At 42.9% G+C, this 15,419-nt stretch overlaps 1 protein-coding gene across 4 annotated transcripts in view; it reads right to left on the bottom strand.

Moving 5' to 3' along the window:
- The window catches only part of LOC128664000 (leukotriene C4 synthase), a 305,297-nt gene that overhangs the window by 178,285 nt on the left and 111,593 nt on the right, over positions 1-15,419 (bottom strand). The window contains exon 2 of one of the 4 annotated variants that reach the window (XM_053718636.1): positions 7,668-7,765. The exons of 2 other annotated variants lie outside the window; for them this stretch is intronic. The gene's annotated coding sequence lies outside the window, so the exon portion shown is untranslated. Of the gene's footprint in view, positions 1-7,646; positions 7,766-15,419 lie in introns of all 4 variants that reach the window. One more of the 4 variants, XM_053718635.1, reaches the window with a different exon arrangement.

Below are 15,419 nucleotides of genomic sequence, written 5' to 3' on the forward strand. Positions count from 1 at the left end.
TTACTTGCGCCATGTTAACACTATTTGTGGCACGTCGCCATATGGAAGTTTATTAGGGAACTGTCATATATACACAAAATTATTTTAGGATTCTTATAACAAATATGTGGTATACATTAGGCAAGCCTGAAATATTATGATATATAATGAAATAGCGTCCCTACATCTCTTTCTATTCAGACTGACACTTACTTTGTGACTGGCTAATTATACATCTTTAGCTATATATATTGCAAAGAGAACGACTATAGAGGCTTAGTATACTTTAAATATATGCTGTGTAGTTCTTGGATATGAGAGGCAGAACACCTACTCCCAGAGGCCAAGAAATGCAGTCTGACTCAGCGATTACAATTATACATAAAAGTACATGTTCTATAGCAAAGGCAAATCTGTATACATTATTAAAAGCAAACCCAATCCCATATACGATGTTGCCCCTTACTTGCAAACTGTAATCACTAAATATAAGATTACATAGAGAATAACAAGTGACTTAGCTATTTGTAAAGTTAAAGAGACCAATATTAACAATTACCCAGTACTTGCATAAAATAATCACCAAACACAGAGTTGTGTAAAGGCAATAAAAAGTAATATGGCTATGTGTGTAGCTAAAGGGACCTATATATCTGAGCGCATAATTCTCACTATAGTATCTGCAAGTCCCAAATATCTAGAAGCCTGATGCGGGAATGAAAGAGCATGGCCTCAACTGCATAGCGTCCAGAGTTAACCCACTCCTACTTTTATGTAGCTCTTGGGATATAGATTATACTCAATTTGAAATATAATCTAGCCTGATACAAAGTCCCCGTGTAAGATGTATCTGACCTGTAGTGCAGACCAGTCCGTTGAGTAGTCTCTAATAGAAAACATGGCGGATCGTGTCCGCAACGGCTCACTCGTCTGAAACCATGCGCTGTAGTCGTTCCGCTGTATGCTGCGAGCCAGAGAGCCATCTACACCTGAGTGCCCGGTAATATCAAGAGGTCTCTCCTCCTGCTTGGCTGCCAAACCCTCGACACCCCAGCGGGGGCCGGCCGCATCCCCCCGGGGGAACCGAGGGCAATGAAGAACAGTCTGCGTCATGGATCCCAGGTATGAAGCTTTCAAACTGCCCCTCTTTCCATATTACTTTGGAAGAGAGCCTTTGATTAGAGCTGTGCAACTCAGCATGCGGTGTCTGTCCAGACCTCAGATCTGTATATTTATTAAGCGATGTAGCGTCTGTTTTCTCCTAGACCTCCCCTTGCACTTCAGGCAATGAGCCTATCAGACTTGTTGTTGTCTTGCAAAGGGCTCTAAGATCACTAAATCTGCAATTGATCAATTGTCCCAAAGTCTCTATTTTAGCCTGCAATATATCATGGAGCTCCTCCATTATATCTTCTTTATATAATGTTCTTGCTCATGCTGAAAATAATAGCAGATTAATACTGCTCTACTCGGATGATTTAAGTATCCGAGGGGGGTAAAGTATATGTCTAATGGTATCGCGGCCTACAATATATATTCCGTTAGATTGAAGCTAGCGGGAAGAATCCCACACATAAAGGTATCATTCAGCTCCGCATCTTCTCAGTTGTAAGCTGAATAAGTTTCAAGACCAGATGTCAAATTTGAGAGGAGATATGTAATGTATTGTTGAATGTATTTGAAGAGCTTCATAAAAGTGCTGCTGCTCATGGCCACGATCAAGACACGCCCCCCAGAAATGATATTTTGATATTGAAAGGCACCCTGTTCCAGCAGATCCCTGTGACAGGGTAACCTCCATGGCAGAGAGAATGACATCCCTACCAGATCCACAAACCACGTCCTCCACTGCCACAATGGAGCAACCAGGATGGCCGAAGCTCACTCCTGTTTGATGCGTGCCACTACACGAGGTAGTAACGGTGGAAAAATGTAAGCTAGGCTGAATCCCTAAGGCACCACTAAGGCATCTATCAGCTCTGCCTGGGGATCCCTTGATCTCGACCCCTATCGGGGTAGCTTGCAATTGAGTCTGGATGCCATGAGATCTATCTCCAGCATTCCCCAAATCTCTGCAAACACTTCGGGGTGAAGAGACCATTCCCCCGGATGAAAGGATTGCCTGCTGAGAAAGTTCGCTTCCCAGTTGTTCACACCTGGAATGTGGATCGATGAAAGCGAGCAGCTGTGGGACTCTGCCCACTCCAAAATCTGAGACACTTCCCTCATTGCTAGGGAGCTCTGTGTACCCCCCTGATGGTTGATGTAAGCTACCGAGCTAATGTTGTTAGACTGGAATCTGATGAAGCTGAATGACCCTAGAGGAGGCCACGCCCTCAGAGCATTTTAAATTGCTAGAAGTTCCAGAATATTTATCGGAAGGAGAGACTCCTCCCGGGTCCATTTTCCTTGTGCCATCCTGGCACCCCAAACAGCTCCCCATCCTGCGAGACTCGCGTTTTTTGGTCACAATTTTCCAGGACGGTGTCAAGAAGGATGTCCCCAGGGACAGATGCTCCAGACAGATCTACCAAGAGAGGGAGTCCCTGGTCCGAGCATCCATGGATATCCGCTGTGATAGATCTGAATGATCACCGTTCCACTGTCTCAACATGCATAATTGAAGAGGTCTGAGATGGAACCTGGCGAAAGGGATGACGTCTATGCTGGAGACCATGAGCCCGTTCATCTCCATACACCGAGACAGGGCAAGACAGGTGGACGCAATCTTCCTGCTTCATTGATCTGTGAGAAATATTTTCATGGACATAGAGTCTATTATCGTGCCCAGGAACTCCACCCTGTTGCTGGGAACCAGGGAACTCTTTCCTGAGTTTATCTTCCAACCATAAGATTGGAGCAAGAAAAGAAGAGCCCTTGAATGATCCTCTGCGAGGCATAGCAACGGCGCCTGGACTAGGATGTTGTCCAAATAGGGTGCCACAGCAATGCCCCTGGATCTGGCCACTGCAAGTAGCACCCCCAAAACCTTTGTGAAGATTCTCGGGGCCAGTCGCCAGACCAAAGGGAAGGGCCACAAACTGGAAGTGTTGGTTCAGAAACGGAAATCTTAGTAACTTGAAGTGGTCCCTGTGAATTGGAACATGAAGGTAATCATCCTTCAAGTCTATTGTTGTCATGAACTGCCCCTCTTGAACTAGGGACAGAATAGATCTGATTGTTTCCATTTTGAATGATGGGACAGCCAGAAACTTGTTTGAACACTTTAGGTCCAGAATCGGGCTTCTTTGGAACCACAAAAAGATTTGAATAGTACCCTAGACCCCTTTCTGCTTGGGATACTGGAACGATAACACCTAGAGAGGAGAGAGCCCTCACACATTCTAGAAAGGCCTCTCTCTTTTCCGGTCTTGAAGACAGGTTTGACAGGAGAAATCTGCCCCTGGGCGAATGGAACCTGAATCCTATCCTGTAACCCTGGGCGACAACCTCCAGAACCCAAGGGTCCTGAACGTCCTGCAACCAGGCTTAGGAGAAGAGAGACAATCTGCCCCCTACTTGGTCCATAGACTGGTCGGGGTTGCCCCTTCATGCTGATTTTGTCTCGGCGGGCTTCTGGTTCTGCTTGGACTTGTTCCAAGACTGAGCAGGCTTCCAAGTTTCCTTGGGCTGATCCGCTTTCACGGCGGGCTGCTGACACTGGGCCTTGTCCTAACGAAAGGGACTTAAAGTAGATCCTTTAGGCTTAGCCTTCTTATTCTGCGGTAGGAAAGCTCCCTTGCCTCCCGTAACTGTGGATATGATCGAATTCAATCCTGGACTGAACAGAATCTTTCCTTGAAAAGGTAGAGACAACAGCCTCGACTTAGAGGTCATGTTCGCAGACCAAGACTTTAGCCACAGAGCCCTGCAAGCTAAAATGGAGAATCCTGAAACCCTTGCGTTCAGCCGAATAATTTGCATATTGGCATCACAAATGAAAGAACTGGTGACTCTCAACGCCTTAATCTTTTCCTGTATCTCGTTGATGGAAGTCTCCCTCTAGACCATATCACACATGGATTCACACCAATATGTCGCAGCTCCGGGCACCGCGGCTACAGCCGCTGCCGGTTGAAAAACAAACCCCATGTGCTGAAACATTTTCCCTTACATGTTTTCCAAATTTTTATCCATGGGGTCTTTAAACGACAAACTATCCTCGAGAGGAATAGTTGTCCGCTTTGCGAGCGTGGAAATAGCACCATCCACCTTAGGGACAGTCCCCCACAGCTCCAGTTGAGAGTCTGGGACGTGGAACAGTTTCTTAAAGGAAGAAGGGGAAAAGGAAGAACCTAATTGCTCCCATTCATTCTTAATATTAGCCATCTTAACAGGAACCGGGAAGGTCTGAGGCACCACCCTGTCCTCGTATACCTTATCAAGCTTAGGAATCGAAGGTTCCTCCGGAAGCTTTGGTTCCAGAACCTCCAGAGTAGCAAGCACTTGCTTCAGCAAAAAGGTGCAAATTCTCTATCCTAAACCTAAAGTCAGGCTCCTCCGCAGCCGGAGGATGAGATGACACGGACTCCGACCCAGAAGGAGCCTCCTCCAAAGAATCAGAGTATGCCTCGTCATTGTATAATGCCTCTGATATTTCCAAAGGGGTAGACAACCCCTGGGCTGGGCCACCATGATACGTCCTACGCTTGCGCTTAGCAGAATGTGGTAAGGCATGGATCACTTTTGATACCGCTGTTTGCAGTTGATCCGCAAAATCTGACAGCCAACTTATCTCTCCCGTAGGAGTAATGGTTGGACCCTGGGGCGCTGCATGTGCACTCGGAGATGAAAGCAGGGAACGCACCTCACGGGATGGGGAACCCTCAGAGGTGGATGGCTCAGTAGTACTAGACATCCCTTTATTTTTAGATGTCGCAACCTTATCGAGGCATGTGGAACATAGTTGAGCAGGCTGATCTACTAGAACCTTCTCACAATAAACACTCTCTAACGCGTTAGAGTCCTCCATAGCTTGCGCTTTTATTATGGACTAGATTAACTTAATAAACAGGCAGCTTTCACCCGGTCACATGGGATGCTTTGCAGGACCGCCCCTGCACAAAGGAGAAAACACACCAAAACCGGCCACGCAATTACTCCTGGAAGTCAACCTGAAAGTTCCACCATTGCAAGAGCCTCAACTCGCACATAATGCAGCAAATGACACAATAAACAATATCATGTATAACCCCCCCTGTTCAATAATCCCCTTACCAGGAATATTAACCCTTGATTCCATAATCTTCTGTGTTATCATTATGTATAAAAAATGAAACCATCTTACCAGGATCTTGAAAAAGGCTTCCCAGCCGAAATGCGTAGAAACCTGATTGAATCGAGAACTAGGACCACGGCAAAGAAGCAGAACTAAGTGTGTCTCGATAGGACCTGAGATCTGCTGGTAAATACCTATCTAAGAAAAATCTGGTGGCGAGTTGGTTCAAAAGGGGCTGAACGTAAGAGCACCTAAGGAGAGACCGGGGCAAAGCCGAATACCCACTTGCAGCCAAATCAACAAACAAACGGTCAGTACTGACCACCATCTTGGAAATCGGAGTCCCGACTACTGGAGTCCTGATAACCGCAGTGCACTGTGAGTACTTTAACGGAATTACAGACGACCTAACCACACTGTTTATCACCTGGCATTAGCCAACTGTGACACTAATTGCTTTGACACTAATTGCTGTGACAACCTACCACTGTGACATATACGTTGGACTTCCACGTACCTGTTTTACTTCACACTGAGATCATTTAAGCTCCAAGTACCTGTTTTTCTTCATACGGAGATCATTTGAGCTGTACGCTGTGCCTATCAAGCTATTTGTTCATCACATCTGAATTATTATATGACAAACTGCAGCTAATAGCACTTTGGAATACCACGCTTTAACAAACACACACGGAACAAGTTTTTAAGCTATAAGCTTGTTGGCTATTCTATTAATTATTTATTAGCCTACCAACATATATTTCTTATATCTTGGCCAAGACTTGTGCACAGGACTTTGTATATGTATTTTAATTATTTTGTTTATAATTGCTACATTGTATTTTAGATTGTTAGCGTTGCAACGCTATATTGTTACCGCATTCAGTATATAATTGTAGCTTATTATATAGCTGAGTCATCCTTTTAACATATGTTTTAGATTGTCTTTAGATTGATTATTTAGTTCATTTGATCTGTTTATTCAACTTAACGATATTAGTTTTGTAATAAAATAATATTTATGTCATAGTACATGGTCAGATTCTTATTTTCCTTTTAGGAATTTAAATATTTATGAGTATTACATATATCATTTGAAGGGGATTAGCATTCATTTGCGCCACCACACTCTTTTATATTTTGTCATTTTTAATGTCCCTTGGGGAAGGAACATCTATTTGGTGAGCTATATTCCCTGCTGCCATAGAGTTTATACACTCGCTTGCCTTTTAATTTACCAGAATCTATGCTGTGGAACAGGAACACGGCCCTTAAAGTGTGACAGGTAGAAGCATCGCTCCTGACATGGACTTGAGTGCAGAAAGCAGGCAGCGAAACTCGTCAATGCTGATTGCTTGTGGAGCTGTTAATATGAGTTTTGCAGAAAGACTCTCCCTGCATCTCCGGACTCTAACTTTCACCCAGACTCTCACTGAAAGGCTGACAGGACTACTTAAAACTCCAGTCCCATTTCGAAGAGTACTACCCTCCATAAGAGACTACTCCGAATCTTTGGCACTTGTCTGCCATCCTTCTGTGATGAAAGGCAAAGAATGACTGGGGGATGAAGGGAGTGGGGGAGGTATTTAGGCCTTTGGCTGGGGTGTCTTTGCCTCCTCCTGGTGGCTAGGTTCTTTATTCCCAAAAGTAATGAATGAAGCCGTGGACTCTCCTCCCCTTTAGATGGAAACAGCAGATATACATTGAAATATTTAAGAATAAATACAACATATTCTTCTATGTGAAGAACATTAAAATGTGAAATATTAGCGCACTTAGTTAAACGAAATCAGGTTAGCGCGCGTGTATGGGTGTTGGGCTTCTTTCCACTTTCCAGTAGAATTGCATAATTAACAATTGCATATTAAAAAGACAATGCAATAACACCTACTCGGAATTTCAAATAAGCAGTAGATTTTTTTATGACAAATTCATTTTTTCTCCCATTTTCTGGCCCCCTGTATCATGTGACAGACATCAGCCAATCACAGACTAGTATACGTATACCCTGGGAACTTGTGCACATGCTCAGTAGGATCTTGTTCAACAGAAAGCGTGAATATAAAACGATTGCGAAATTTGATAATGGAAGTAAATTGAAAGTGTCTTAAAACTGCATGTTCTATCTGAATCATAACAGTTTATTTTGACTTGAGTGTCACTTTAACACGGTTGTGATATTCTAAGTTCCACTTTTTACGTGCGTCAGGTTAGCGCTCATGTATAAACTTTTAACTTGTAATACGAACCCAATGTACGCATAAAGTCTCTGTCTAGCAAATTTAATGCGCGTGCAGGAGCACTAATTTGCGCTCAAATCGTAATCTAGCCCATTGTTGGGTTACACATATCATTACACATTATTCCTATTTTTTGGAAACCATTATCACTACATGAAGGTCAGTTCCACTGAGATGTGTAACAACTTAAAGTATATCAGTATTAATACCTTGCTTTGCAAACTGCTTACTTGGCGAGTTCAGTCATTTATATTCTTGTAAGTCCTGCCAGTCTATGGTTAAAGTGCATTTTATCTTCTGTCTTGCACAGAGGAACTTTTCATAGCTTCTAAAAGAGATAAGACGTTCATTGGCAGATATCCAGACTCAAAGCTAGCAAGAATGTTTTTATTGCATTTAAAAGCTAAAGTGAAATAAAATAATGAATTTGCTGTTTTAAATACTTATCTTAAAGGGACACAAGTCAAAATAAACTTTTATAATTCAGATAGATCATGCAGTTTTAAGACACTTTCCAATTTACTTTCATTATCAAATTTTGCACAATCTTTTTATATTCACACTTTCTGGGGAACAAGATCCTACTGAGCATGTGCACAAGCTCACAGGGTATACATATAATAGTCTGTGACTGGCTAATATTTGTCACATGATACAAAGGGCCGGAAAAATGGAAGAAAAAACTAATTTGTCAGAACAAAAACAAAATGTGTGCTTACCAGATAAATTCCTTTCTTTCCTGGCAGTTAGAGTCTACGACTTCATTCCCTACTGTTGGGAAATACAACACCTGGCCACCAGATGGAGGCAAAGACACCCCAGCCAAACGCTTAAATATCCCTCCCACTTCCCCCATATCCCCAGTCATTCGGCAGAGGGAACAAGGAAAAGTAGGAGAAACATCAGGGTATAAAGGTGCCAGAAGAAAAACAAAAAGGGAGCCGCCCAAACAAAGAATAACCTACGGACGGGGTCGTGGACTCTCCCTGCCAGGAAAGAAAGGAATTTATCTGGTAAGCATACATTTTCTTTCCATAAGGCATGGAGAGTCCATGACTTCATTCCTTACTGTTGGGAAAACAATACCCAAGCTCCAGAGGATACTGAAGGAATAACGGGAGGGAACAAAAAAGAGGCGGACCCTAATCTGAGGGCACCACAGCCTGCAAAACCTTTCCCCCGAAAGCTGCTTCAGCCGAATACAAACAATTCAAACTTGTAAAATTTAGAAAAAGTATGTAAGGAGGACCAGGTAGCTGCCTTACAAATTTGATCCATTGAGGCTTCGTTCTTAAAATACACAGCTATTTGGAGAAATCTTTATATAACAAGTAATTGCTTTTATTTACATTTTTATACAAAGGGGTATTTTTTGTACAAAAAACAGAATTTATGCTTACCTGATAAATTACTTTCTCCAACGGTGTGTCCGGTCCACGGCGTCATCCTTACTTGTGGGATATTCTCTTCCCCAACAGGAAATGGCAAAGAGTCCCAGCAAAGCTGGTCACATGATCCCTCCTAGGCTCCGCCCACCCCAGTCATTCGACCGACGGACAGGAGGAAATATATATAGGAGAAACCATATGGTACCGTGGTGACTGTAGTTAGAGAAAATAATTCATCAGACCTGATTAAAAAACCAGGGCGGGCCGTGGGCCGGACACACCCTTGGAGAAAGTAATTTATCAGGTAAGCATAAATTCTGTTTTCTCCAACATTGGTGTGTCCGGTCCACGGCGTCATCCTTACTTGTGGGAACCAATACCAAAGCTTTAGGACACGGATGAAGGGAGGGAGCAAATCAGGTCACCTAAACGGAAGGCACCACAGCTTGCAAAACCTTTCTCCCAAAAATAGCCTCCGAAGAAGCAAAAGTATCAAATTTGTAAAATTTTGCAAAAGTGTGCAGTGAAGACCAAGTCGCTGCCTTACATATCTGGTCAACAGAAGCCTCGTTCTTGAAGGCCCATGTGGAAGCCACAGCCCTAGTGGAGTGAGCTGTGATTCTTTCAGGAGGCTGCCGTCCGGCAGTCTCATAAGCCAATCGGATAATGCTTTTAAGCCAAAAGGAAAGAGAGGTAGAAGTCGCTTTTAGACCTCTCCTTTTACCAGAATAAACAACAAACAAGGAAGATGTTTGTCTGAAATCTTTAGTAGCCTCTAAATAGAACTTTAGAGCACGGACAACGTCCAAATTGTGTAACAAACGTTCCTTCTTTGAAACTGGATTCGGACACAAAGAAGGTACAACTATCTCCTGGTTAATATTTTTGTTAGAAACAACTTTAGGAAGAAAACCAGGCTTAGTACGCAAAACCACCTTATCTGCATGGAACACCAGATAAGGAGGAGAACACTGCAGAGCAGATAACTCTGAAACTCTTCTAGCAGAAGAAATTGCAACCAAAAACAAAACTTTCCAAGATAGTAACTTAATATCTATGGAATGTAAGGGTTCAAATGGAACCCCTTGAAGAACTGAAAGAACTAGATTTAGACTCCAGGGAGGAGTCAAAGGTCTGTAAACAGGCTTGATCCTAACCAGAGCCTGAACAAAAGCTTGAACATCTGGCACAGCTGCCAGTCTTTTGTGTAGTAAGACCGATAAAGCAGAGATCTGTCCCTTTAGAGAACTTGCAGATAATCCTTTCTCCAAACCTTCTTGAAGAAAGGAGAGAATCTTAGGAATTTTTATCTTATTCCATGGGAATCCTTTGGATTCACACCAACAGATATATTTTTTCCATATTTTATGGTAAATTTTTCTAGTTACAGGTTTTCTGGCCTGAACCAGAGTATCTATCACCAAATCTGAAAACCCACGCTTTGATAGAATCAAGCGTTCAATCTCCAAGCCGTCAGTTGGAGGGAGACCAGATTTGGGTGTTCGAATGGACCTTGAACAAGAAGGTCCTGTCTCAAAGGTAGCTTCCATGGTGGAGCCGATGACATATTCACCAGGTCTGCATACCAAGTCCTGCGTGGCCACGCAGGAGCTATCAAGATCACCGAGGCCCTCTCCTGATTGATCCTGGCTATCAGCCTGGGAATGAGAGGAAACGGTGGGAATACGTAAGCTAGGTTGAAAGTCCAAGGTGCTACTAGTGCATCTACTAGAGTCGCCTTGGGATCCCTGGATCTGGACCCGTAGCAAGGAACCTTGAAGTTCTGACGAGACGCCATCAGATCCATGTCTGGAATGCCCCATAATTGAGTTATTTGGGCAAAGATTTCCAGATGGAGTTCCCACTCCCCCGGATGAAATGTCTGACGACTCAGAAAATCCGCTTCCCATTTTTCCACTCCTGGGATGTGGATCGCAGACAAGTGGCAGGAGTGATCCTCCGCCCATTGAATTATTTTGGTCACTTCTTTCATCGCCAGGGAACTCTTTGTTCCCCCTTGATGATTGATATAAGCAACAGTCGTCATGTTGTCTGATTGGAACCTTATGAATTTGGCCTTTGCTAGTTGAGGCCAAGCTCTGAGAGCATTGAATATCGCTCTCAGTTCCAGAATGTTTATCGGGAGAAGAGACTCCTCCCGAGACCATAGACCCTGAGCTTTCAGGGATTCCCAGACCGCACCCCAGCCCACTAAACTGGCGTCGGTCGTGACAATGACCCACTCTGGCCTGCGGAAGCTCATTCCCTGAGACAGATGGTCCGGGGTCAGCCACCAACGGAGTGAATCTCTGGTCTTTTGATCTACTTGAATCATTGGAGACAAGTCTGTATAATCCCCATTCCACTGTTTGAGCATGCACAGTTGTAATGGTCTTAGATGAATTCGTGCAAAGGGAAATATGTCCATTGTTGCAACCATCAATCCTATTACTTCCATGCACTGCGCTATGGAAGGACGAGGAACAGAATGAAGCACTTGACAAGAGCTTAGAAGTTTTGATTTTCTGACCTCTGTCAGAAAAATCCTCATTTCTAAGGAATCTATTATTGTTCCCAAGAAGGGAACTCTTGTTGACGGGGACAGAGAACTCTTTTCTTTGTTCACCTTCCATCCGTGAGATGTGAGAAAGGCTAGAACGATGTCCGTATAAGCCTTTGCCTTTGACAGGGACGACGCTTGTATTAGAATGTTGTCCAAATAAGGTACTACTGCAATGCCCCTTGGTCTTAGAACCGCTAGAAGGGACCCTAGCACCTTTGTGAAAATCCTTGGAGCAGTGGCTAATCCGAATGGAAGAGCCACAAACTGGTAATGTTTGTCCAGAAAAGCGAACCTTAGGAACTGATGATGTTCCTTGTGGATAGGGATATGTAGGTACGCATCCTTTAGATCCACGGTAGTCATAAATTGACTTTCCTGGATGGTGGGTAGAATCGTTCGATTGGTTTCCATTTTGAACGCTGGTACCCTGAGAAATTTGTTTAGGATCTTCAAATCCAAAATTGGTCTGAACGTTCCCTCTTTTTTGGGAACTACGAACAGATTGGAATAAAATCCCATTCCTTGTTCCTTTATTGGAACTAGGTGTATCACTCCCATCTTTAACAGGTCTTCTACACAATGTAAGAATGCCTGTCTCTTTATTTGAGGATAAGTGAGACTTGTGGAACCTTCCCCTTGGGGGTAGTTCCTTGAATTCCAGGAGATAACCTTGAGAAACTATTTCTAGCGCCCAAGGATCCTGAACATCTCTTGCCCAAGCCTGAGCAAAGAGAGAAAGTCTGCCCCCCACCAGATCCGGTCCCGGATCGGGGGCTACTCCTTCATGCTGTTTTGTTAGCAGTGGCAGGCTTCTTGGCCTGCTTACCCTTGTTCCAGCCTTGCATTGGTTTCCAGGCTGGTTTGGGTTGTGAGGCATTACCCTCTTGCTTAGAGGATGCAGAATTAGAGGCTGGTCCATTTCTGCGAAAGGGACGAAAATTAGGTTTATTTTTAGCCTTAAAAGACCTATCCTGTGGAAGGGCGTGGCCCTTTCCCCCAGTGATGTCTGAAATAATCTCTTTCAAATCAGGTCCAAATAAAGTTTTACCTTTGAAAGGAATGTTAAGCAATTTTGTCTTGGATGACACATCCGCTGACCAAGACTTTAGCCAAAGCGCTCTGCGCGCCACGATAGCAAACCCTGAATTTTTCGCCGCTAATTTTGCTAATTGCAAAGCGGCATCTAAAGCCAATTTAAGTGCGTAAACTCTGTCCATAACCTCCTCATATGGAGTTTCTCTACTGAGCGACTTTTCTAGTTCCTCGAACCAGAACCACGCTGCCGTAGTGACAGGAACAATGCATGAAATTGGTTGTAGAAGGTAGCCTTGCTGTACAAAAATCTTTTTAAGCAAACCTTCCAATTTTTTATCCATAGGATCTTTGAAAGCACAACTATCTTCGATAGGAATAGTAGTGCGTTTGTTTAGAGTAGAAACTGCCCCCTCGACCTTGGGGACTGTCTGCCATAAGTCCTTTCTGGGGTCGACCATAGGAAATAATTTCTTAAATATAGGGGGAGGAACAAAAGGTATGCCGGGCTTTTCCCACTCTTTATTTACTATGTCCGCCACCCGCTTGGGTATAGGAAAAGCGTCGGGGAGCACCGGAACCTCTAGGAACCTGTCCATCTTGCATAATTTCTCTGGAATGACCAAATTGTCACAATCATCCAGAGTAGATAACACCTCCTTAAGCAGTACGCGGAGATGTTCTAATTTAAATTTAAATGTCACAACATCAGGTTCAGCTTGATGAGAAATTTTTCCTGAATCTGAAATTTCTCCCTCAGACAAAACCTCCCTCATGGCCCCTTCAGATTGGTGTGAGGGTATGACAGAACAATTATCATCAGCGTCCTCTTGCTCTTCAGTGTTTAAAACAGAGCAATCGCGCTTTCTCTGATAAGTAGGCATTTTGGATAAAAGATTTGCTATGGAGTTATCCATTACAGCCGTTAATTGTTGCATGGTAATAAGTATTGGCGCACTAGATGTACTGGGGGCCTCCTGCATGGGCAAAACTGGTGTAGACACAGTAGGAGATGATGTACTATCATGTTTACTCCCCTCATTTGAGGAATCATCTTGGGCAATATCATTATTTGTGGCAGTACTGTCCTTACTTTGTTTGGACGCTATGGCACAATTATCACATAAATTTAAATGGGAAGACACATTGGCTTTCATACATATAGAACATAGCTTATCTGAAGGTACAGACATGTTAAACAGGCTTAAACTTGTCAACAAAGCACAAAAAACGTTTTAAAATAAAACCGTTACTGTCACTTTAAATTTCAAACAGAAAACACTTTATTACTGAATATGTGAAAAAGTATGAAGGAATTGTTCAAAAATTACCAAAATTTAAACACCAAAAAAACTCTTAACCATCTCCGTGGAGATGTTGCCTGTGCAACGGCAAAGAGAATGACTGGGGTGGGCGGAGCCTAGGAGGGATCATGTGACCAGCTTTGCTGGGACTCTTTGCCATTTCCTGTTGGGGAAGAGAATATCCCACAAGTAAGGATGACGCCGTGGACCGGACACACCAATGTTGGAGAAAGCAACAATTCTTGAACAAAGGATACCCAGGGAAATAACTATCACTTATCTTTAAATCTGTATATAGACCTCAGTTTGCAAGTACCTTCATTTTTATAAAAATACTGACAGATCATACTCTTTATTCATACCCATTGGTACCAATGAATTTAAATTAAATATCTAGAATGCCTCCCTTTGTTTGAGATATAACTCTCTATCACCCCCCCCCCCCCCCCCCCGTCTACAGGGGGGATATGTTCTATTATTTGGAATCTAAGTTGGCTGACTCCATGCTGAGCCTTTAAAAAATGGGTAGCTACTGGTGACTTTAGATTTTTTCTCCTAATGCTCAACTTGTGTTCAGTTATCCTATCCCTCACTCTATGGGTCGTTTCACGCTATATTCATGATGTGTTTGGCATATGGTTGGGCGACATTGGAAGCCTGTTGCAATTTGTGGAATCATTAAATTCTGACACATTAAAAATTAAATTCACGTTTGTCCATAATGAGGAGAGTCTAGCTTTTTTTGGACACTCTAGTGATTAAGGAAGATGGAAGGATTAAGGTAGATTTATTAAAAAAAAGCAAATTGAGGTCTATACACAGATTTAAAGATAAGTGATAGTTATGTCCCTGGGTATCCTTTGTTCAAGAATTGTTGCTTTTTGTACAAAAGATACCCCTTTGTATAAAAATTTAAATAAAAGCAATTACTTGTTATATAAAGATTTCTCCAAATAGCTGTGTATTTGTATTTCTCCCTTTTATTTGTAAAAAGAGAATAAAATGTTAGTATGTATTTACACATTTGTATGAAAATAGTTAGGATATCTACGTATGCTGTGGGAAAAGTCAGTATTGTTGTGGAATACAGAGGGTTAATTATTTGTAAGTGGGTGTGCCCTGTTGGGTATATAAGGTGGAAGGGGAAGTGATTTATGTATGGCATGATTAAGGACATGTAGTCCGAAATGTCGCTGCTTCAGTTGTGCTTATGCTGCAATAAATGAACTGGTAATTATTATTATTCCTGTGGAGTGCAACTTTAATCTTATGCCAAGAAAAACAACGCTCCTCACACCAGTGCAGGTAATTCCGCCACGAAAATAAACATTTTAAATATAGAAAAGCACCTTTACAAAACCAATGGCTGGGGCATTCACCACCTCCTAGACTCAGACAAGTTATCAAGAAACGCTTCTCATGAGTGCTGTCTGCAGCAAGGTCGTAAGGAAGTGAATAAAGCCGCACCCAGTCACATGGTGCGCAAGGCAGAACTTACCCTGCTTTTAGGAGCTGCGCAACTTACAAAGCGAAAGTAAAACCTGCCTGTTCCAGCCAAAAGTGCACAGTTTAAATGAGCCCTGAAAACATTCTTCACAAAGCAATATATAAACTCCCCAAACTGTTCTCAATAAACTCCCACTGAGGAGATATTAACCCTCGATCCTACTGAGGTATAAAGGAGTCATATTATAA

The sequence above is a fragment of the Bombina bombina genome, chromosome 6 (assembly GCF_027579735.1).
Source record: "Bombina bombina isolate aBomBom1 chromosome 6, aBomBom1.pri, whole genome shotgun sequence".
Lineage (NCBI taxonomy): Eukaryota > Metazoa > Chordata > Amphibia > Anura > Bombinatoridae > Bombina > Bombina bombina.